The sequence below is a fragment of the Erinaceus europaeus genome, chromosome 5, assembly GCF_950295315.1.
Source record: "Erinaceus europaeus chromosome 5, mEriEur2.1, whole genome shotgun sequence".
Lineage (NCBI taxonomy): Eukaryota > Metazoa > Chordata > Mammalia > Eulipotyphla > Erinaceidae > Erinaceus > Erinaceus europaeus.
In genome coordinates, this window is record NC_080166.1 from 111,177,877 (window position 1) to 111,203,696 (window position 25,820).

The following is a 25,820-nucleotide window of genomic DNA, read 5'->3' on the forward strand; positions in this document are numbered from 1 at the left end:
TTTATTCATTTCCTGATGAGTTTGTCACACCTCTCAAAGTATGTCTGTAGGATGCCTGAAAATCTTAGTTTAGGTGGGGCGGAGAGAGTTGTGAGCTTAGGGAACTTAGTACACTATGCTGGAGGAGGGTCTAGATTAGTGGTAGGAATGGTGTTCAGATACCTATCAGGGAAAGATGAGAAATTGAATCCGAGTTACAACAACTGTCTTGTAAATAATTATTTCTTTAGTCAAATAATAAGTCTAATACGATATTACCATCTCCTTTGCTTCTGATGTTTGAGTTTTATAATTGGAGCCTTGATGTTATAAAATTCCAAGGGAGTCATACAACATCGCTATCTCAGCTGAGGAGTTCCTTAGATAATTTGCGGCAGGAACGACTGTCAAACTATTGTTTCTTTAGCAGCTACACTGTTTTCTGTATTCTACATTTATGGTTGAAATATTAGGAAACCTCAGTGAAGAATCTTCATACTCATTACATTCATTTTGCTAGATGTTAGACTACTGCAACCTAAGTATATCTTTTTAGACTCTGAGCCATTCTGTCATCTGTAAGTTCATCGAGTAAGCCTTTTATACCTTTAACCAAGTCACATAAAATTGCAAAAAAAAAAAAAAAGAGCTCCCTCTAGATTGACATCATTTATTTAATAATATTCTGTTATACAAATTATTACCAATGCAGCTCATACAAAGCATTCTGTGTATCTAGTCAATTATGCTCCATTTTGCTTAAAAGGCTGCAAGAGGGCAATTGTCAAATGGATTCTGAACACTTAGATCCTCCTCACCACTGTTCTATGAATTAGTGTCCAATATTTGCTGTTTCCCTGGGAAAGGAGCCTCTCATGGCATCTACTATCATGGAGGTCAATTGAAAGCTGTCAAAAGTCTGGCTTCACTTCAACTCTAGCTTATGTAGGGCTGATCACTGAAAAACTGCCAACATGTCACTCAAAAGGGCATCTAGACACAGAAGAGACACTGACACAACAAGGTATTTTCCGTCATAACTTCTATCCACAATCTAAAGTGAGATAAAGTCGATGGAAAATGTATAATACAGAATTTCATGTCATTCCTAATTAGAAAGGACACTTTTTAAAATCTGTCAGGGCCATTTTAGAACTATTTTTAACGAGTACTATAAGCTGTAAAAGCTGAAGATACATGAAAAACAGAAAATAAATGCTCATCACTAATGGGTTAATAAAGTAAGTTATGGTATATATTTTATGGCTACTGAAAGTGGTGAATCTAGATATAGTATTTAGTAGTTGTATGATCTTGAGCAAGTTACTAAACCTTTCTAATCAAACGAGATCAGGCGTGTTCTGGGTGGTAATGGCTATAGACAAAATCTTTCTGTTTCTCCACTTCACTATTTGTAGAATGGGGGTAATTACAGTAACTATCTGGTCATTTCTCAGCAAAAATAACCATCAAAGGACGTATTTCTAAACAAAAAAGTTCATATGAGCCTTGTTAATCTGGGTTTTAGGGAGCAATGATGTAAAACCTTACTGTTAAATCTCTAGTTTTCCAAAGGTCAAAGAAGGACAAAAAAAAACCAAAAAAGTTCCAGGAATAGGCATTCAGTATAAATCACACTACTAGCATGAACTATCTGTAGTGGGCAAGGCATCAGGTATACAAAGATATCCTTATTTGGTAGGAAAGGACACAGACTTACAGACTCTAAGTCTATTTGATAGGTAGCAATCAAGAGCAGTCTATAAAACCTTTAAAATGAGGCTTAAACCCCTAAGAACAAAAACCTGTTGAGATAATCTTTTATTGAAATCTTCACTTCTTCATTCTGGCCCACCAAAATATACATCATAGTATCACAGCACTCTCATCAAGAATAATGATTATTGAAGAATATATCAATAATTATCAAAGAGAGCTGTATGGATGGTGAGAAGAAGGGCAAATGAATTGAGGAAGGTCTCTGCTCATGTAGAAGTCATTTCAACAGTACTGGATGTATGTATTTAGTTTGTAGAAGTTTCTAGGCCTGGGCTGAGAAGTGGCACACACAGCTGGATACCCAAGTTACCATGCACAAGGAGCAAGGTTCAAGACTCTAGTCCCCACCTACAGGGGAAAACTTCATGAGCAATGAAGCAGTTCTGTAGGTGTCTCTCTCCCTCTCCCGTCTCTCTCAATTTTGTCTTATCAAATCAAATAATTAAATATAAACATATATTTAAATAGCTTCCAGGTCCACATCCCTATTTGAAAGTTCCCCCACATTTTACTTTCACTGCACTCTGTAACATGAAATGTATTTGTGATTTTGTGTTCATACTGAGGAATATATTCAATTAAAGAAAATTTTATGAAATAGCTTTTCTTTTATCATATATAATGCACCCTATTTCTCATCTCATTCTAGTTCAGTAAGATAGAAGCATTTATAAAACTCTATAGATGAACTTCACCAAATTGATTTCATAATTCACTAATAGGTCACAACCTTCAGTTTGAGAAATAGTGTCCATTTACTTCTAAATTGCAGACATCTATTTCGGCATATAAAGATTTCATGAGATACTAATGGATAAAGAAGCAAGTAAGAGAATAGCATGTATGCCCTGTTTTTCATTTTATGCAAAACATTATAAATATATATGTGTATGTGATAAATCTAAAACGCTAAGATTTTTAATTTTTTTCTTGTGCCAGGCATTGGTGCTGACAAAGGATGTGACCCATTTTTGTGGAAATCAAAGAATAAAATTTCAAGTTATAATAATATTTTAATTGGGATAATTTAGTGTTGAGTATGTTAATTCTGTCTTTGTAAAAAAAAAACCCCAAAACTCAACATGGCTTAATTACAACTCCTTATTAGTTTAACTGAAATGATAATTTTTTTTTTAAAATCTAGAATAGAACTTGTGAAACAGGAACAAAGCTCTATTCACCTGGAGGTCCATTTATTCTCAAGGCAAATCTGTATCTCAGTAACTTTCCGTTACTTTCCCCAACTCATCAAATCAGACACTGATTTAGGTAGGTTACATGGATGAGACCGAATGATTAACCAATCATCAAATCTCCCTGAAGAAAAGATTTCTGACTATCAAATTCACAGTTCACTAGAATTTTGCTATTTTCTCTTGTTCTTCTTGTAAAGAATCTTTGAATAGGTAAAGACATGCAAACAGTACCTTAACTATTATTTCCAAAGCTTCTTTCTGAAAAGAAAAAAAAAAAACCTTTCCTATGTAAACACAATGTAATGGCAGAAGGAAAACAAAACCCTACAAAAAAGTTTCCCTTTGCTTCATTTCCTCATAACTAGACTTTTATGCTTGAAAAAATGTATCTGATTGCTAGTAACTAGCTACCTTATTTGTACTGGTGTCAAAGAATAATATTTATCTATAAAATATCTGAATTTCTCTTCATCTCGTGACAGTCTTTTGTTGTGTAATTAAGGTGGCTCATAGCCAAACAAACATCTAACGGAATCTCATGGGGATTAATAAGCATGATTTTCCAATAGCTTGGGATTAGTGGTACTTTTTGAAGATTTGGTTTTAAGCTTAATAATGAAAATGTTGGAGTATAACTGGATTACAATATTAAATGACCCCAGAGAATAAAGTAAGACCACAAACTCTAAACTATATGTTACTTAAGAGTTGTGATATCTATGGTATAAAATATAAAAAAATTGCATTCAACTCTTAGGTGAAATGCACTCTAGTGAATTAATTAGGTGAGTATAAGACTTCTTGTTCATTTTTGTATTTAGGATAATGTGACAAAATCTAATTGAACAAATTTCACAGATTTGCTACTTTATAATGCAATGATTCCAAACAAAACTGCTGTGAAGACAAGCTGTGTAATTTCATCTCAAACTTACTTTAAAATATTACTTTTTGATTACTTTCTATGATAAACTTGTATTAGAATATTGTGACTCTATCATGCATGTCTGCATATTCTACAGTTAATTCTGAACATTTAATGATCTGCTCACAAATCTACTTAGTTTATAGAGGACAATTTTAAAAATGCATGTTTAAAAAGTTTAGATTAGCTCTGTCAGAAGACTATCTTTTAAATTTGGCAATAGTCAAAGCTCTAGAAATATTAATAAAATTATGAGCCATATTCCTGGAACAAATGGACCTTTTTCTCACCTTTGACTTAAGATAAAAGATCGAGAGCGAGAGAGAGAGAGGGAGAGAGAGGAGGTTTCCGTCACACCGTATTTAATCCAATTTGCTTTGGGTTTAATCTCCAAAATAAGGCTGGTCTGCTAATTCCCAATTATAATGGCACATGTAATCAGAGTCCTCATTAACAAAGACTGACTATATTGTCTATTAGAACTGAAAATTTGAAATGCAAATTCAGCAAATCAAAACGTTAAATGAGCTCCTATCTAGGATGCTTAGAGCTCCCGCCAGGGCAGACCACGCTGGCTGACACCTGCCCTGGATTTTCCCTCCAGCTGAATGTTTCCTCCAGTTCCAGTCTTTGCCTCCTAATTGACCTGCTTATGATCTCGGCTACAATTAACATATGCTTATTAGTAATGGCTGGTTAAAGATTTTCAACTGCTGCAGTTTACAAAGCCTAATAGAGATGGCACGCCACAGGAAAGACGAAACCACTATATCCCTTATCAGCTAAGTGATAGTGGTCAGAAATGAGGTGATTTTTCACACTGCTGATATATCAAAATTGTAAACTGATACTTGGAAATCAATGCATGTTGACACTGAACATCTTAAACTCAGTGAGGAAAGTACAAGTACTTGGTGAGTTCTTAGTTCCTTTGAGAAAGACATTTATAGTTTGTATTCAGAAATAAGAGAAAGTAAAAGAAGTTCTCTAACTGGATGAATGGTCAATGGCCTTGGGTCAAATCTGAATTTGAATTTGAAATAATAACATTTTCCCCTGCCAAGTCTTAATTGGTGAAAATGCTTTTAAAAGACTATGTCTTAACTATCTAGCAATATACCTTTCAGTATGTAGCCAAAAGACAGGGAAACAATAATTTGAAAATAACATCCCCATGTTCATAGTGGTATTGTACACAAAAGCCAGATTGCTCTAGTAAAAACAACATAAATGCCCATTGATAGATGACTGGATAAAGAAATTATGGGATATGTATTCAATAGAACTTTGCAATCAGAAAAAAATAAGATATTGTATCCTTTGGGACAAAGTAGATGAAACTGGAGGTGATTATGTTTAGTAAAGTAAGTAGGTGAAAAACAACTACTGAATGGTTAGATGGTTTCTCACATTTTTGGAGTATAAAGAATTGAAACACAAACTTGCAGAAAATAAAAAACAAACAAACAAAAAACACTAGTCAAACTATCTCTTAAGACTTTGTGAGAATTATGGAAGTTATGGGTTTTACAGATTTTGGCAGGGGGATTTCTGTGTGGAACTATACCCCTGTAATTTTATGAGCTTACAAGCCATTGATAAATCAGTAACAACAATAACAAAAAATCCGTCCTGACTTTCTATCCTTTTTTTTTTTTTTGGTATCAAAACACACCTTATTTTTATTTTACTTATTTTTATTTAATTTTTATTTATAAAAAGGAAACACTGACAAAACCATAGGACAAAAGGGGTACAACTCCACACAATTCCCACCACCAGAACTCCGCATCCCATGCCCTCCCCCAATAGCCTTCCTATTCCTTAACCCTCTGGGAGTATGGACCCAAGGTTATTGTGGGATGCAGAAGGTTGAAGGTCTGGCTTTTGTAATTGCTTCTCCACTGAACATGGGTGTTGACAGGTCGATCCATACTCCCACCCTGTCTCTCTTTCCCTAGTGGGGAAGGGCTGTGGGGAAGCGGAGCTCCAGGACATATTGGTGGGGTTGTCTGTCCAGGGAATTCTGATCGGCATTATGCTAGCATCTGGAACCTGGTGGTTGAAAAGAGAGTTAACATACAAAGCCAAACAAATTGTTGACCAATCATGGACCTAAAGGCTGGAATAGTGCAGATTACAAAATGGAGGGCTCCCCAATCTGACTTTCCATTCTTATTACCACAAACCACTTCGTAGCATCCTAAGTTTTTTTGCCTCTAGTCATATGATTTGATGAAAGTGATATTCCATCTACTCTGAAATAATTTTCTTTTAATCACAATATTTGACCAATTATAAAGGTCAGTTTTTACATTGCCTTACTGGTTAGAAAATAATAGTTTGGTCTTTATAATATAAGGACCAGTAATATCTTCCTTGGAGCTGATTGATTAAATTCATTACTCCATTATGGTCTCTATTGATCATCTCTGTCTCCAGCAGGAAAGTATTATGCCTTGAGTATCAAGAGGTCTTAGGATCATGAACTATACTATCTTAGAATTTAAAAAAAGTTAGTTTTTTAGTACTGGGTAGCAAATTATCACAATTTAAAACAATAGCATTTATTAACTCTAGTTTGGAGGGAGAAACCTGGCCTTGATGTGGCTGGATACTTTACTCAATCTCACCAAGCTGAAATCAAGATTTCAGTCAATGAGAGAGTTCTGTTGAGCTTGGTAGTCTGTTTCAAGATTATTAATTACTGGCAAAATCCATTTCCTTTTAACTGCTCCCTTTTTCTTGCTATTGAGTTTCCTCCTTCTCTATTGAATCTCTGACTTCCTTTTTGCAACTAGCAGAGGAGATTTCTGTTGATAAAGGCTTGGGTCCGACCAGGTTGCACTCATCTGGATAACTTTTCTATGAAAAGGCCAACTGGGACATATAAAAATTGTGAGACTAAATTCATTGCATTTATAATTCTAGAGGTTATGTAGGATATGTACACCAGGTAAGTGAGAAATCTTAGAACTCTACCTAGCAATGGAAGTCAATTCTTTTTTTTTTTTTTTTTCTGGATCTCACTTTCCAAATGTAAAGGGAGAACATTAGACTAAATAATCATTTGCTCTGGTTCTTCATTATCTCCAAAGTTCCAGGACCAAATAATTGCAAACACAAGACTTTGGGACACAAATCACTCAGTAACTGCTCTCTCTCTGGGTTGTTTGGATAGTGTTTCTCCTGCCCCTACTAGAATTAAATGGTGATAAAACAACTATTATTAGACTTTCTCAGTAAAATAAAAGAGAATGACAAATGGTATTTAATTTTAATAAACAACAAAATAGTCCTAGAAAAAAAAGAAATTTATATACAATGAGTAATTAGAAAATCAAATATGTGATTTTTCAGAAATGAAATTTCAATATTTGACTAACAGTAAAGAAATTATTAACTGAATTATTTTATCTTTTTGCCTTGTTCTATCAACAGCATGTAGTTCTAAAAGACAATGCCCATAGATTTTGAGGTTCTTTCAGTTTTTCTAATAAGTTGCAAAATTAATAAATTTTCATATTGAAAAAAATCCCTTCAAAAACTGTTAACACTTCCCTACATTTACTAACCATAAGTGGAGAAGTCATATTTTACTACTGTTGTCTTTCTAAGTAACAGGTTTGCTTCTTAAAGGTATCATCCAACTTTGAAGCTTCAAACATGCATGCTATTAAAAATAGCTATTTAAAAATAAATTTCTCGGGCTGGGGAGATATCCTAGTGGTTACACAACATATTTTAATTCCTGATATCAGGTTCAATCCCTGATATCAGCACAAGCCAGATAGAGCAGTGATCTGTTAAAGTAGATAAATTTCACTCATGAACATCTGTTATACTTTTGACAGAATTCATATTTTTCAGCATTACCTGACACAGTAATCCTATAATACATGAAAACAATGTACACTCTTATAGTGTGGTTAGGTAGGTCATCCACAAATGTCTAATTTTAAAAGTAAAGACAGTAAGAAAAGAGAAAACATGACTCTTTTTTCTCTTTCTAGGCTCTGGGATTAAGTTTAGAAAATATGAAACTGTTGAAAGTTTGAAAAGTGGTCCATTAATTAAAATAATTATGTTAACTTAAAAATTGGATATGACATACTTTCTTCATGTTTGGGAGCCACTCTCTGCCCTAATCCAGCTTTCTACCCCTATTTTCATCCCTGATACCAACTTCTCAGACAATACTTTTAGTCCACCGGCATTCTATCAGGTTCAGGCAAAAATTACTAAAGACATAGGCCCTTTGGAACATACCTAAAATAGACTTTCTAGATTCTTCCCACCCAAAGACCCCTAATTTTATCTGCTCTGTTCCTATGTTTGGGTTTCTGTTTATTAAACATTTTGTCCTGCTTTATATCTTACTGCCTGCCAGCCACCACGTTGCAGATACTACTATGATTTCATCCTGACTACCCTGGGCAGACCACCTCACGAATGTGTCCTGAAGTCTCACCTCTCTACTAGGGATAGATAGAAAAAGGCTGGGGTATGAATCGATCTGCTGATGTCCATGTCCATCGGAGAAGCAATTACAGAAGCCAGACCTTCCACCTTCTGCACCCCATAAAGAATTTTTGTCCATACTCCCAGAGGGAGTGTAGGGAATGGATAGAGAAGAATAGGAAGTTTCCAATGGAGGGGAGGGGATGTTATCTTACAATCTTGTTAATAATTATTAAGCCACTAATAATTTTTTAATATTGGATATGGAACTTTATCTTTTTGAGACTCAATATATCAAAAATGCTGCATGTGGAGTATACTGATAGAAGACGTAAGAGCAAATATTCATACAAGATTTTCTTATATATTTTTTGTTAAACAGGAACTATGTACATTTTAGTCCAAAATGATTTTACAGTGAACTACAGTACAGGATGTTTACGGAGGTTTTCAAGTTTGGCCATACACAAGGTACAAATGTCCTGTTACTCAGCTGCTCCCTTTCCCCCCTGCCCTGAAGTGCCTGTAATTTAACCTCAGAGAAATATGCATTGTGAAGCTCATGATCAAGCCTTGTATGGTAACTTCCCATCTGTGATCAAATAGTTTGTAGGTCAAGATGCAATTATGTATTGTGTTTGGGTTAATGATTACCTCAACCTTCTCCCTGAACTATGGGTATATCTGCTTGCCTTTATTTCCCCCAATAAATGAGATGACCCTCTGAGGCTCTCCTGGAGCTGACTGTCTGCTTGTCTCCACACACTTTGCCCTTGTCATGCAGAGCCACTCTAAATCTCCCAGGGGGCTTCTTCCATTGCCCGAGGCTGGGGAGGCAGGGGACCCAGAGAGAGCCCATACTTAAGTTTAGGTTTATTTACATAAATGTTCTTTAAGAAACAGTGCTTTTTAATATATATGTATTCTTTTAAACATGCAGCCCTTTGTTTCACTTGGAATTTAGTTTTAGTTCATTAAGATTCAATTATTATGCAGTGGAGTCTCTGGTATAATTGAGAGGGGTGGGTAATAATAATTATTATCTTAAAATGGCTATATTATACTTTCAAGTAAAATTATTCTGGACCTCTCCATAAAAAGATGTATTTATTGACTTTTCCTTCTTTGATTGCAAATAGCAAAATTCTTGGAGCTTTGTTACATAAACCCAGTAATATTTGAACACACTGAATTAAACCTCCTCTATAAAAATAAGGTAATACTAGAGAGGTTGTAATACTATGTCTCTTTCCATGTTTGAATAACAATCTGGACAATGGTGTAGAGACAGCCTCTAGTTCTGAAGCATTAAGTCCCACATTTCTCTATTGAATTTTCATGTCTCTAGAGTCAGATGTATGTATGGCTAGGGAAAACTTTTTTCATTTACAAAATAGATATTTTTGAGGACAGTATTCGTCTCAGTGAATTGTGAAAGCAGGCATGTGCTCTGTACCTGATAAAAGGTTATTAATAATTGTTGTCATTATCATGACTGTTTGTCTTAATTAAACTGGGTTGTGATATTAATTGACCTCAATGACATATTAACTTTAACAGCTATAAATAACATAAGTTGTCAATATCATTTTTAATTAGCCACTCCATGAAACAGGAAACTCCAGTGCTTTCTCAGTTTCCACAACAAAATTCCATAGCTCTCAGCCAAAAAGGGTTGATAGGGTCCTGCTGGAAAAAGAGATTCTTAGGCTGAAAGCAAACTTCATCTCAAGAATTTGGCTTATCTTCCTTCTCTCCTCTATAGAGGAGCATTTCTGTTTGTTTTTCTTTATGTTTCAAAATAGCTTTAATGGGGTATAACTGACACATTTAATTAGTTTCCATTGTGCAACATAATGATCTAATATTTGTATTCACTGAGAAATTATCATCACAGTAAGTCTAGCTAACATTCCTCCAATATTTTTCTTTATTAACAATTGCCTTTAAACTAATGATAAAGGTATTCACTTTACACAGGAGTGGGGGAGAGGGGTGTTCCAGGAGGAAGGAGCTGAGAGAGCACAGGGAACCCAGTGCATGATGGTGGAGGAAGAATTAAGTGGTGCTAGGAGTGGTATGCAAATATTTACCATGGAAAGATAAGGATTTTTTTTTTCCTCCAGGGTTATTGCTGGGGCTGGATGCCTGCACTACAAATCTTGCTTCTGTAGGCTATCCCTTCTCATTTTGTTGCCCTTGTTGTTGTCATTATTGTTATCGTTGCCATTGATGTTGTTCTTGTTGGATAGGACAGAGAGAAATCCAGAGAGCAGGGAAGACAGAGAGGGGGAGAAAAAGATAGACACCTGCAAACCCACTTCACCACTTGTGAAGTGATCCCTCTGCAGGTGGGGAGCTGAGGGCTCAAACCAGAATCTTTACACCGGTCCTTGCTCTTCACACCTTGTATGCTCAACCCACTCTATCACCCAACCCCCAAGATAAAGAATTTTACCCATGTGATAACAACCATCCTGTAAATCATCATTCCCCTAATAGAACAATTAAAAAAATAAATTCTTTAAGTGAAAAAAAATGATAAGCATTTTTAAAGATGTTTTCTCTGCTTTAGGCATTCTACAGGTTTACTATGGTATATCTAGAAATTGAGTTACATTTACTTATTCTGCTCATGACTATTAAAGTGTCTTGGGAGATTATTTATTTATTTATTTATTTACTCACTTACTTACTTATTTATTTACTTACTTACTTACTTACTTTTACCAGAGTAGTGCTTAGCTCTGACTGAGAGGGAATTGAACCTGGGACTTTGATGCTTCAGGCATGAGAGTCTCTGCATAAGCATTATGCTATATTCCATCTGCATGGGAGGTTATTTCTTTAGGAGCTTTATAATTTTAAAGTCTGAGGGAAATATTTAGTGAGTGTGTGTGAGAGAGAAAAGTCCTTGTGAACTGGACTTGGGAAGCTTCAAAATGTCTTTCTGGGGTGTGTGCTGGGGTTCAGGCCCAAGCCAAGTGGAGTATGTCCTCTACTGATGAGTGACATTGCCACAAGAGTGGCATTAATGACATGAGGGCAGCACACTAAGAGAACACTTACTTTGCATCTAGTTGTCCAAAATTTAAGCTGATACATCAGACACTCTGTCACCTCTGCACACAGACTTACAACTCGTAACAATGTTGTTTCTGTTTCTGATACTAGAGACTTCAAAGCACAGTGATTCTCAACCTTCGATGAACCCTGGAAATATGTGGGGAAAGTTAGAAGCTACTGCTGTCTGCTTTTCTACCCCAGAGACCCTGAAGTAATTGATTTGGTGTGAGGTATTGTGAAAACTCCTCAAATGATTTTAATTTCAGCCAAGGTTGAAATTCACGGATGTAAAATGAGTCTCAATGTATGGATAATGAAATTATAGGCAATTGGTATCTGGGAAATTATTCTGGGCTTCCCTTCAGCTTTAATAACCTGTATCCAGTACCACTTGCACGTCAGCCACTCTCAACTGTCCTCGGTTTCTTTACTGTCCCTGCCTCCTCTCAGTTTAGCCCATTGCATATTCTGGCATTTCTGCCTGAGCCAGCATACCCGTAAAAGCCCACAGCAGTGAATAGTTCACCCACACTCAGCCTTTAGTTCTCATTCCACTTAGAATTTTCTTGAGATATTGGTGCTTGATCTCCTGACATCATGTGCTATAACAGCAGAAAGCTATCCTGTTCATAATGTTCATTCCACTGAAAGACAACATAACCAGTGACTGGACACCTAACCCTAACGCTAGATTGTCTGGGTTCAAATCCTGGCATTGTCATATCCTTGCTACTGAACATGGATACATGGTTCAACTTTTCTATGCCTCAGTATCTGTAGGTAAAATGGTGATAGCTTTAGTCACCTTCTGAGGTTAGTAAGAGTGAGTTAATGATGTGAGCTAATATATTAAGAACACTTAGGATGGGAGCCACTACACAACAGGTGCAGCGAGTTACTAGTGTTTAATTAAAGTTAATTCACTGTTTAATTTCTTTTTCACTGGAATGTAGATTTCATGAAGACAGACCCCCCCCCCAGGTCTGTTTTTCTTTTTCCTCTGCATTATTTCTAAAGAGGGTTATTTTTAAATTGTTGTTGTTTTGTTTAGTTTTTTGCCTCCAGAGTTATTGCTGGGGCTCAGTGCCTGCCTGCAATAGGAATTCACTGCTCCTGGAGGCTATTTTTTCCCTTTTTGTTGTCCTTGTTGTTTGTCGTCATTGTTGTTGTTGTTGGATAGGACAGAGAGAAATTGAGAGAGAAGGGGAAGACAGAGAGGGGGAGAGAAAGACACCTGCAGACCTGCTTCACCACCTGTGAAGCGACCCCCTGCAGGTAGGGGGGGCGGAAAGGGGGCTCGAACCGGAATGCTTATGCTGGTCCTTGAGCTTCTCCTCATGTGCACTTAACCCGTTCACTGTGCTACTGCCCGACCCCCTATATCTAGGTTTTAAGAGAGGTCCCCAAAATATAACGATGTGACTTTTCTACTAACATTTCTTGAAGAACCAAAGTTGAGAACGAAGCAAATGACCAAAGATTTAACTGTAGTATTGGGCAACCTGTATAGTTAAAAAAAAAAAAAGAGATAACTGGGTCTTGAGTAAATAAGAACTGATGATGCTTTGTGATCATGTAGAAATATTAAATCGGGGCTGGGTGATAGCACATTGGGTTAAGCACACATAGTGTGAAGAAATATTAAATAGTAATAACACTAGTATAAACTTTAGTATTTGTCATATGTTTCATAAAACTAGTAAGCCAGTGAACATCGACCTGAGGGCTACTGCCTCTTAACTTTTAATTTAAATGGATTTTATGTTTAATTTATGAATGCTCAAAATATTATGAAATGTAAAGGAGAAATGCAACCTCATAAATCAATGTGATCTGGATTGCCAGTTTAATTTCCATATTGACTTGGTGCTCAAGTTGGTAGAATCTACAAGAAGGCAGAAACAGTCATCAGATAAAGTAGCAGAAAGATACAAGAGTCATAGCTAAAGAAATTACTCTTATTACTACTTTTTAATAGGAGAAACAAGTACATTGGTAAACTATAGTTTTAATTTTTGTTTACACATCATTATTACAGCTATTTATTATTTATGGAATCATTTCCCCTTATTATAACTGATGGCATATGAAAGCAAAGTAAGTTTGGCATCTTTATTTAAAAAACTAACACTTGTGAATTTCAAATACACAAGAACATTTGTGTAATATAATTATGCTTTCTTTTTTTTCAAAGGTAAGTTCTTTTATTAAAAATATTTATTTATTCCATTTTTGTTGCCCTTGTTTTATTATTATAGTTATTGATGTCATCATTGTTGGATAGGACAGAGAGAAATGGAGAGAGTAGGGGAAGACAGAGAGGGCAGAGAAAGACAGACACCTGCAGACCTGCTTCACTGCCTGTGAAGCGATGCCCCTGCAGGTGGGGAGCCGGGGGCTCGAACCGGGATCCTTATGCTGGTCCTTGTGCTTTGTGCCACTTGCGCTTAACCTGCTGCGCTATCTTTTTTCTATTTTATTGACTGGACAAAGAAAAATTGAGATGGGAGGGGGAGACAGACCAAGAGAGAGAAAGATAGACACCTGTAGGCCTGCTTCACCACTTCTGAAGTGTCCTTGCTGCAGGTGGGGAGTGAACCTAGGTCCTTTTGCATAGTACAACGTGTGTTTAACCAGATGTGCCACCACCCAGCCTGGAAATTTTCTTTTAAATATGTGATATTCATTGAATAGTGTTAATTCTGTGTTGGATATTTGCATTTTATTGTTGCATATCAAATCATCATAGATTTCTCAGTTTAAAACAACATTCACTTACTAGCTCATTGATCTGCAGGTGAGAAACACATAACCTGATGAATTCTCTGCTCAGTCTCTTAAGGCCAAGATCAAGGTGTTGACAGTACTACATTTTTTTCTGGAACCTCTGGGAGAAAATATACTCCCAAATTCATTCTACTAAGCATTGACAGAATCCTGGTTTTTGCAGATATAGGGCTGATGCCCTCCAGTCTTTGTTGGTTGTTAGATTACAGTCACTCAGAACTTAGAAGTTACCAACACTTCTTGACATGAATCTCTTCATTATCATGCCAACAGTAACACATAATATTCTTCCTGGGCTTTAAATACCAACCTCCTCTTCTATAGTCAGTCATCCAGAGAAAATTCTGTTCTTTTTATTGAGAGCTCATCCTCCTAAAGAACCTCTTTTAAAGGCAACTGTGTCATACACCAGACTAATCATAGGATTCAAATTCACCACATTCATAGTTCCAGGGGTTATAAAAGGTGTGATTATAGTGGGCTTAGGGTAGGAAACAGGGAGCAGTGAATTTTGGATGACATATAGGCATTACATGGCTAATTATTTTTTAATATATGTGGTTGATTTTCCATGACTGTTTTGCCTTTATCACATTTCCCTTGGTTTGTTTTATCATATTATATTTGAAAAAATTAGTAGCATGGAAAGGGAAATACCACTATTGAATGATGTCACTTATCTGTGAAATTTAAGAACAAAGAACAGTAAGGGAGAGCATAAGGTGAAACTTGGCCTGGTTAGTGTGATGTATTGCACCAAAGCAAAGGCCTTTGGAGAAGGCAGGATAGGGACAGGATAAAGGGACACTGGAGTCCTGGTATGTTTCCTACATACAAATCAAGAGGAGATGAGAAGCTGTGCCTATGTGTTAATGACTATACTAGCTTTCTCCCCTGCAGGTGGGAACCAGGGACTTGAACCTGGGTCCCTGGGATGTTAGCATGCAACACAACAAGGTACACCACTGCCTGGCCTCATACCAATACAATTTTTAAAAAGAGATGAAATATATATGTGGACTCTAATAGTGGATCTTTGTTAGGGTGTAATCTTGTTCAGCTGATGATGTGAACATGTAAACAAAGAAGAGAGCTGCCATTATTGACTGCTTCCCTGTTGTTGGATTTATATATAGAAATTGAGCTGAAAATATGCCTCCATGGTCATGATCAAATCTGGAGCATCAATGTACTTAGAAGTTCTCATTTAATTCAGCCAAATAAGCAGGAGCTGTGGGATACCCAGTGAATCCTACTCCTACCACACATGGGACATGATAATTGAACCACAGGGAATTCAAACCATACAACCTTAAGGTCAAATTCAATGAAACTACATGTTGAAGATATGACTAACTTTGCCAAGGACACATGAAATAAAAGGAAGAATAGCAATTCTATCATAGCTAATCCCACACAAGTATACACACATCTTCAACCCTGTTCATATTGTCACTTCTAAAAACATGGCAGCAAATATAACTGAAGTTCCTGTTTATGGAGGTCTCTTTTGGAGCCTCATGTCTTTAAATCTTAGTTTTTTGCTGACTCATAAGAGAACATCTTTCTTTATCTGCTCATATCTACTGTTTAGATTTTCCAGTAGTTGTTTGTCAAGATACTATCTTTTAGGGGGCAAGCGGTGGTGCACCCATTGAGTGCACATAGTATTAAGCACAAGCATCCAGGTTTAAGCCCCATTCCCCACACGAAGGGGAGGACACTTCACAAGCAGTGAAGCAGGTCTCCAGGTGTTTATCTTTCTCTCTCCCTCTTTATCTCTTCCTCTTTTCTCAATTTCTCTCTGTCCTATCTAATAAAGTGGAAAAAAATGGCCTCCAGGAGTAGCCGATTCATAGTGCAGGCACCAAGCCCCAGAGAGAACCCTGGAGACAAAAAGCAAAAACAAAAAACTGCCATTTGTATATCTTGGGGTTTCTAGATTCTGCCTTTCCCTCACTCCTACATTCAAAAAAAAAAAAAAAGAATCAGGTCCTGTTACTTCAATTTCTTGAAGATATTTTTTTCTCTGAAATAAGTACTTTCAATGTCAATTCTATAATATATTCCCAGCATTTGACATGTCTCCAACCATGTAGTAGCTATCCAAAATAATATCTGTTGACAGTATAAATTGATTGTTTTATAAAATTTGCCTACTAGTCATCTAATTGAGTGCTCCATAGGTAGAATGATAATTGAAAGTTATAATCAGGGATCCTTAGAATGTTAGGAAAAAGGTATCTTTCAGGAATTGTTGAAAACTATGAATCTCACCACTTACCAAAATGTAAATAAATAATATTTCTCAGTTTCTTTTAAAAATGTATTAATAGGGGGGTCAGGCGGTGGCGCAGTGAGTTAAGCGCATGAGGCACAAAGCGCAAGGACCAGCGTTAAGGATTCCAGTTTGAGCCACCGGCTCCCCACCTGATGGGGAGTCGCTTCACAAGCGGTGAAGCGGGTCTGCAGGTGTCTAGCTTTCTCTCCCTCTCTTTGTCTTCCCCTCCTCTCTCCATTTCTCTCTGTCCTATCCAACAACGAACAACATCAACGATGGCAATGATAATAATCACAACGAGGCTACAACAACAAGGGCAACAAAAGGGGGAAAAATGGCCTCCAGGAGCGGTGGATTCATGGTGCAGGCACCGAGCCCAGCAATAATCCTGGAGGAGAAGAAAAATGTATTAATAGATCTCCAGGTTAAATATGTTACTTTATCTTTTTTTTTCCTTATAATTATAAGGCACTTGTGGGCCCCTCCCATCTTGGAACCTGGCTGGCTAATCACCTTGATGCACAGCACCTGCTGGCCATGGCCGCCTCATTTCCTGAATGACATCTCCTGCAACATCTGCCTAATAACTGGAATCTGTCTGCCTAATCCTCATTTTATCTCCTATATGTATCAAACTAGGTCGACGGTACACTTACATAGCAAACCTCCTATCTGTGAATTTCAACAATGACAACATTAAAACATGATATTAATAATACTTTTACTGGATATGTGATATGTGAATACTTGGGGCGGGGCATATGACACATGCACTAATATTACTTTGCCTGTCCAAAACCAGAGACATGGAAGGGTTAAGTTTTTCCAGGTACATGTTGAAGCAAGTGTTTGAAACAGGGGAGTAATTCCGTAAATCATCATCTCTACCTAGACAGCTAACATATTTGAAGTGCTCATGAACAATATTTGAAGATATTATTGGTATTTGAGTTGACAAAAATGCTACTTGTAGAAAAATGCACAGGACTTAAGTAAAAAGTCTCTTTCTTGAATAAGTGAAAACAGGTTTGTTTGTTTTGTTCTCCTTTGGCTTAATAATTGTCTCCTTTGGCTCTAGGTTGTAATAGATAATGGATCTTGTCAACCATTATATGTCTTCACCTTCAGCTGGGGACACATAACTTTTATTGTGGTCCATTATCTGGCCATTAGAGGCCACAAGTGTGTCCCCTGACCCTGTATCTCACATTATGCTGAAGAAAAGGAGAAGAAAATGTAGAGGCAGCAGCTTTTCTAGAAAGAGATGTAAAAGGAGCTTTGGAGCCTTCAATATTGAGACCATTCATTTTCTGCCTGCTGTGAAGTCCACTGTGCATGTTCTATGGAAATAATTTTTGTCTATTTCCAGATAAGATGTTCTATCTTTTCTTTCTTCTATCTTACTTTATGATGATAAATCCACTAATGACCAAGATCTAAGTAGGATAGTTAAATATTCTTCTTAATGGAGAAGGCACTGAACTACTCAAAAGTATGTCAAAATATATGCATAGGCTATAAACTACTGATTCCCCAAATTAAAAGCATTCATGTTATTTTGTGACAATTTCTTAGTGGACTCATGGCATAATATTATTTTTAAATGAAAGTGAATCATAATTAATTCCAATGATATGTTTATTTTCTAGAACTTGATAAAACTTGCAAGCACTGTGGGAAGCTATCTGAAAGAGGATGGAACAGTTTAAGAGAAACAGAGCTCATCAGTAGTTACAGCAGTAAGGGCAGATTTTATTTAGGAACCATTGAAATTGGAAAAATAGAGATTGAATAGATCGGGAACTATTCTAAACACAACAGGAAGAAGTGAGTATTATTATATCAGTGAGCAGAATAAGGAGATTCAGAAGATGGAAAACTAAGAGAAGACCAGAGGTCGTTAGATTATTGTAAGTCATCAATGGTATCCTTAACTAAAGTCAGATCAGTTAATTCATTGTACAGGGTAGAAGGTGGGAATTTCTATCAGATTTTGAAGATAGTGAGATGTCAAAGGTTAGGAATTTTCAATCAACTGATTCAGAAGGATTCTTGCTAAAAGTGGGATATGCCAGTTTAGCAAAGATGGAGGTAAAGGACAATGTCTAGCTGAGAAGAGAGCTCAAGAAACCTGACTAAAATGTTACCAAGAAGAAAGTCTTTGTCAGAAACCAACTGTTTTTTGCTGACAGACCCTGTGTAAAAGAAGTTTAGAGGGGTCAAGTATCTTGAAGTGGATCAGATGATCTTTTCCTTCTCTGTTTTGAACACTAGGAACCATCATAAGAAAATTATTGACTTAATCAACTGCCTTTGACTCAGCCTTTTTACATTGGCTGTAAAAGTGAATGTAATTTAAAGCCACAGCTTTTACAGTGCTAATATGCATCACCTTTTGCTTTATGTAATGGCTCCCTCTAGTTCTTTTGCCAGTGTTATCACATACAGATTGTATTGCTTGCCTCTTAGTTTATCAACTCATGTAAAGTTATAAAGTGGTTTAAATCTCTATTTGCATTTTGTATACTTGTTTTCCTTTAACTTTATTGGAATAAATATTTCTCAGAGGTTAAGACCTGGTGTTACCATACACAATAAAGTTTCCTAACATTGTGTACTTCAGGGAGAGCTGCTGATTCTCCTTTTCAATTCTTTACTTACCCAATCTTTTTTCCTCTAGTTGCTCCTTTCCACATGTAATTCTAAATTCTAAAGCTTCTCCTAAGAATGACAACTAAGGGCAGAAAATTATGTGACTTTTTTAATGTCAAACCCATATGCTTTGATAGTAGAGACATCGGTGGAAAGTGTGTTAAAGATAATACCTTTATGACTGAAAGTTTAGAGAGATTACAATGAAATAGAATTTGTGCTTGTGAATCACAGATATTAACCATTAAAGATAATCAGAGGTCTGTTAAGCATTTTTTTTTCCCACCACGGATATCACTGGGCCTCAGTGCCTGCATGACGAACCCACTGCTACTCATGGCAATTTTTTCCATTTCTTTCTCTTTCTTTCCCTTCCTTCTTTCCCTCTTTCCTTCCCTCACTCCCCCCTCCCTTTGTTTTTCCCTTTTCTCCTCCTCCTTTTTCTTTTTAACAGAGAAATTGAGAGGGAGGGGGAAATAGAAAGGGAGAAAGATAGACACTTGCAGACTTCCTTCACTGCTCGTGAAGTGTCTACCCTGTAGATGGGTGACAGGGGCTCAAACTCAGGTTCTTGTGCATGATGATACGTGTACTTAACCTGGTGTGCCACCGCCCAGCTCCCTCAGCAAAGGTTTACTTGTTGAGACTATAACATTTCCTATGTTTACTTGCTACACCCCATAGAATTCTTTCCAACTAAGTACACAGGGTGATGGAGAGAAAATACATATAAAAGGTCAAAATTACTGCATAAGGATAGCGGTTCAAGACCCCACCTGTAGGGGAGTTGCTTCAAAAACGGTGAAAGAGGTCTGCAGGTGTCTGTCTTTCTCTCCCCCTCTCTGTCTTCCCCTCCTCTCTCCATTTCTCTCTGTCCTATCCAACAATGACAAAATCAATAACAACAACAATAAAACAAAGGTAACAAAAGGGAATAAATAAATAAATATTATTTTAAAAAGTCAAAATTACTTTCAGCACTCTTCACCCAAATAAAAGTGGACATTCAGAGTAATCTTGTAATGAAGAGGCAACTGACTGTCTTCCAATTCTGGATGTGAGGGCGATCTGGCTGCGACATCTGTCACCCCATTGATCGCCAGGGTTGATTCTGCTGATCTGGCTGGCTAGGTGGGTGTCCCCTTCCTCCCTCACCGCTCCATGTGAGTCCCTCCCGAAGCTGCGTTCACAGTTGAAGAGGACGGACTTCTCCGAATAGAGATGGACCGGTCAAGGGTATACAAGTAGCTGCGCTCCCCTGCTAGAACCTCCAAACAAGCTCTCAAGGTCCAATTAACCAGTCATATCCCATGGAAAACAAATGATGCCTCTTGAAACTCCAAACAGACTGGCATCTGACTGAGTCTGGCTCTTCAGAAGATGAAGATAAATGTCCTCAGTGATGAAAATGAAATAACTTCCTTTACCAAACAGAGAGTTGTAGAGCAGGAATGAATTTAAGGACATAATCTTCTTTTTTCAAATATAAATTATTGATTTAGTCTCATATACCTACAAAAAACTCACCCCCCACCATCAGTAAATATACAAAGTTCAAATTATGAAGAGGTTTAATGCCTACAGATAGACTTGACTCTGTTGGTGACACATAATCACTATGAGTTTTAAACCAAGCATTGTCATGCCCAGACCTCTGATAAGAGGGTGAACATTTTGTTAAGAGGAAATAGTTTAGGCAAAACGTTGATCAAATAGACTATACAGCTTTGCCAAACATAGATAATAGAAGTTAGAGGGCTGGGTGGTGGCACACCAGGTTAAGCGCACATACTGGGAAGCGAAAGGATCAGGGTTGGAGCCTCTGTTCCACACCTGCAGAGGGTCTGCTTCAGAAGCAGTGAAGCATGTCTGCAGGTGTCTCTCTTTCTCTCTCCCTTTCTATCTATCCCTCCTCTCTCAATTTCTCTGTCCTATCCAGTAAAATGGGAAAAATGGCCACCAGGGGCAGTGGATTTGTAGTGCCGGCCAGAGCCCCAGTGATAACCCTGAAGGCAAAAAGAAACACACACACACACACAAACAAACAAATAATATAGAAAATACAACTAGAGTAGCAGTTGCCTCCCCAGAGCCTATCCCATTAGGGTAACAGAAACAGGCTGGGGGTGTGGATTGACCTGCCAATGCCCAAGTCCAGTGGAGAAGCTGTTACAGAAGCCAGAACTCCCACCTTCTGCATCCCCAAAATAATTCTGACCCATACTTCCAGTGGGGGAGGTGATAGGAAGAAGAGGATAAGAGGGCTCTGAACTTTAGCTCCATCAGGACCCAGAGAGAGTGGAGGAAAAAGTGAGGAACACTTGGATGTAGTAATAAGGTCATGAGTGGCTTAAAGGGGAGGAGAGGACAGGATCTGGAAGAAAATGGGGGCAATTACATACAAATGTAGACAGGTAGCTGTAGATAGAGATAATAGTTAACCCATGCCTGCAACCTTGGGAGAACCGGTGGTGGGAACAGTGTGCAATTATTCCCCTGTGAACACATTACTTTGTAAATCAATATTAAATCACTAATAAAATAGTTTTAAAAAAGATACAAGGAAGCAGTTGTCAGCAATAAGAGTAGGGGGGAACAAACAAAATTGAGACTCTATATGCAAGTAGAAAAAGGATCAACATAAACCCAGAAGTTTCAGGCTGTTTGACTGGAAAAAGAGCTAAGTATCATCAATTACAAATAGAAGCACTAATACACAGATAATCTGGAGAAAGATAATGAAATCAGTCTTGAAAATCTGATTTCAAGGTGTCTATGGAAAGCCCAGAGAGGTTAAGAGGCAGGTAGAAATGTGGGATAGTGCATTGCTTTGCCATGTGAGTGACTCAAGTTTGCGCCCAGCCCCCACCACATCACACTAAAAGATGATTTGTTGCTGTGGTCTCTTTCATTCTCTTTGACTATCTTCTCTTTATCTAAAAAATAAAATAAAATAAATTTAAAAAGAAATAAATGTGTGCTAGAGCTTTGAACAACGTGAAATCTGAATTCCTGAGCATAAGATTATTTTTTTCTCAACGCAACAATTGCCACCTCAACATGCTTCATCTCAGACTGTATCCAGAGACTTCACGTGTGGAATGACAACCCTTCAGCTTCATTACTCGGGTGAGACCTTTCCTTTTATAGTACATTCTAATTTCATCTCAGGTAGTTCACTTTCTAACAAAGTCCCATAACCTAGATATACACCAGCTTCTGTGAGAGAGAGCTTATGTGCACACGTATCCATAAACTACTGCAAAATATATACCTGAAAGCAGAAGTACAGTAGAGTTTGCAGTGAGTACCTCCCTAACACTTCCTCTCCACTATTCCAAGCTTGGGATCCATGATTGCTCAACAAATTGTTTGGCTTCGTATGTTAACTCTCTTTTCAATCACCAGGTTCCAGATGCCATCAGGATGCTGGCTAGGCTTCCCTGGACTGAAGACCCCACCAATGTGTCCTGGAGCTCAGCTTCCCCAGAGACACACCTTACTAGGGAAAGAGAGAGGCAGACTGGGAGTATGGACCGACCAGTCAATGCCCATGTTCAGCGGGGAAGCAATTACAAAAGCCAGACCTTCTACCTTCTGCAACCCTCAACGACCCTGGGTCCATGCTCCCAGAGGGCTAGAGAATGGGAAAGCTACCATGGGAGGGGGTGGGATATGGGGATTGGGTGGTGGGAATTGTGTGGAGTTGTACCCCTCCTACCTTATGTTTTTGTTCATTAATCCTTTCTTAAGTAATAAAAAAAAAGACTATTTTTTTCTTATTTATTTATGTTAGAAACAGAAAGAAGTTGAGAAGAAAAGAGGGAGAGAAGTGCTGGGCAGTGAAACACCAGGTTAACCATACATGATACTGTGCTCAAGGACATGCTCAAGGATCCTGGTTTGAAGTCCTACTCCCCACCTGCAGCAGGCTGCTTCATGACCTGTGAAGCAGTTCTACAGGTATCTATATTTCTCTCCCCCACCCCAATTTCTCTCTGTCCTATGCAAAAAGGAGGAGGAGGAGGAGGAGAGAGAAAAAAGAAGAGAGGGAGTTGGGAGGTAGCGCAGCGGGTTAAGCACACATGGCGCAAAGCACCAAGGACAGCATAAGGATTCGGGTTCAATCCCATGGCTCCCCACCTGCAGGGGAGTCGCTTCACAGGCTGTGAAGCAGATTTGCAGGTGTCTGTCTTTCTCTCCCCCTCTCTGTCATCCCCTCCCCTCTCCATTTCTCTCTGTCCTATCCAACAACAATGACATCGATAACAATAATAACTACAATAAAACAAGGGTGATGAAAGGGAATAAATAAATAAAAATTAAAAAAAGAAGAAGAAAAGAAAAGAGAGAAAGGAAAGGAAAGGAAAAAAAAAAAAAAGGCCTCCAGGAGTAGTGGATTCACAATGCTGGCACTGAGCTCGAACTATAACCCTGGGGACAAAAAAAAAAAAAAGAAAAAAAAAAGAAAGAAGGGGGGAGGCGTGGGAGAGAGATAGATACCTGTAACTGCTTCACTGCTTGTGAAGCTTTCCCCCTATAGATGGAGTCCAGCTTGAACCTGGGTCCTTCTGCACTGTAATTTGTGCACTCTACCAGATGCACCACCACGCAAAAGATTAAGGAAGAGTATAAGAAGAAATGACAATAGTCAAGAACAGTTAGGCAACATCTGAGGGGTTTTTTTTTACCTTTTTTTTTTTTTTGCCAGAGCACTGCTCAGCTCTGGTTTATGGCAGTGTGGGGGATTGAATCTGGGACTTGAGAGCCTCAGGTGTGAAAGTCTCTTTGTATAACCATTATGCTATACTCCCACCCTCTTTTTAATTTTTAAAATTTATTTATTTTTATTTTATAATTACTTTAACATTTATAATATATTTATTTATTATTGAATAAAGACAGAAATTGAGAGGGGGATGGAAGAGATAGAGAAGGAGAAAGATAGACACATGCAGCCCTGCAGGTGGGGACCAGGAACTTGAACCTGGGACCTTGTGCTATGTAAACTATGTGCTTAACCAGGTGTGCCACTGCCTGGCCCCCACAGCAGAGATTTTTAAAGACAAAGTAAATAATGGAACTCAAAAAGATGATTTTGGTTTCTCTACAAAGAAGAGATGGTGGAGACCAGGTGATAGCGCAGCAGGTTAAGAGCACATGGTGCAAAGCTCAAGGACAGAGTAAGGATCTGGGTTCCAGTCCCCGGCTCCCCACCTGCAAGGGGTGGGGAGCTTGACAAGTGGTGAAGCAGATCTGCAGGTGTCTATCTTTTTCTTCCCCTGTCTCTCTCTCCCCCTTCTCTATTTTTCTCTGTCCTATCCAACAACAACGGCAGCAATGGCAACAATAAGAGTAATAACAACAAGGGCAACAAATATGGGAAAAAATGGGCTCCAGGAGCAGGATTCGTAGTGCAGGCACTGTGCCCCAGCAATAACCCTGGAGGCCAAAAAAAAAGGTAGTTAGAAGGAAAGCGCGAATGAATGATTTCTTAAAGGATATTTTTTTAGCATACATGTATTTGTAAAATGAAGGAAACTTCAATTAATTGTATTTGAATTGTTTTTAGATGCTCAGAACACTCAAGATTACTGAATGTAACATCCAATTCTCCAGGTAGCATTAAAAACTATGATAATGCTACTATTGGATTTGGCACATCATGTTGACCCACAGAGAGTAATTTTAGTAGCACAATGATGACAAGAACCTGACTACAGTGGAAAAATAATTGAGTAGGAGGAAAGGGTATGGGATATAGATTTCTTTACCAAAAAAAAGATCTATAGGTAGTTTGGCAGTAACTGAAAAGCGAGGAAAGAATGATGTTTAAAAGGGTAATTGGGAGAAGGAGACTTTTTATTTACTGACTTGTTTACATACAATGGGTAAAGCATGAGCAAGGTCAGGGTCACATGTCACTGGACAGAAAACTATGTAGATTAAAAATAGACATTGGGGAGAATTGGGTGGTAGCGCAGCGGGTTAAGTGCAGGTGGTGCAAAGCGCAAGGACTGGTGTAAGGACCCCAGTTCGAGCCCCTGACTCCCCACCTGCAGGGGAGTCGCTTCACAAGCAGTGAAGCAGGTCTCTCCCCCTCTCTGTCTTCTCTTTCTCTCTCCATTTCTCTCTGTTCTATATAATACCTATGATATCAGTGATAACTACAACAATAAAAAACAACAAGTGCAACAAAAGGGAATAAATAAATATTTTTAAAAATTAGAGATTGGGGAAATCAAGTTTATGAGCAAGAAAAAGATGGTATCTGACATTTAAGTGGAAAAGAGAAAAGGTCATTACTCAACAGTATCACTTAGCAGGTGAGGTGCTATTCCTCCATTAGGGATATATACTCAAACACCCAGATCCTTGTATGATAAGAAATCTGCCCTAACCCAGCTTGCCTAGCCCTATTCTCAACCCTGACACCATCTTTCCAGACAATATTTTTAGTCCACCTGCAAGTTAGCTATCATGCTCAGGCAAAAAATTATTAAAGTCATGGGCCCCTTGGAACATACTTAAAGTAGACTTCCTAGCTTCTTTCTACCATTAAGATTCCTAATTTTATATGCTCTATTCCCACTTTTTGGTTCTCATTTATTAAACATTTTTCCTACTTTATATCTTACTGCCTTTCAGCCAGCAAGTTTCAGAATGCTACTATGATTCCATCCTGAACCTCCTG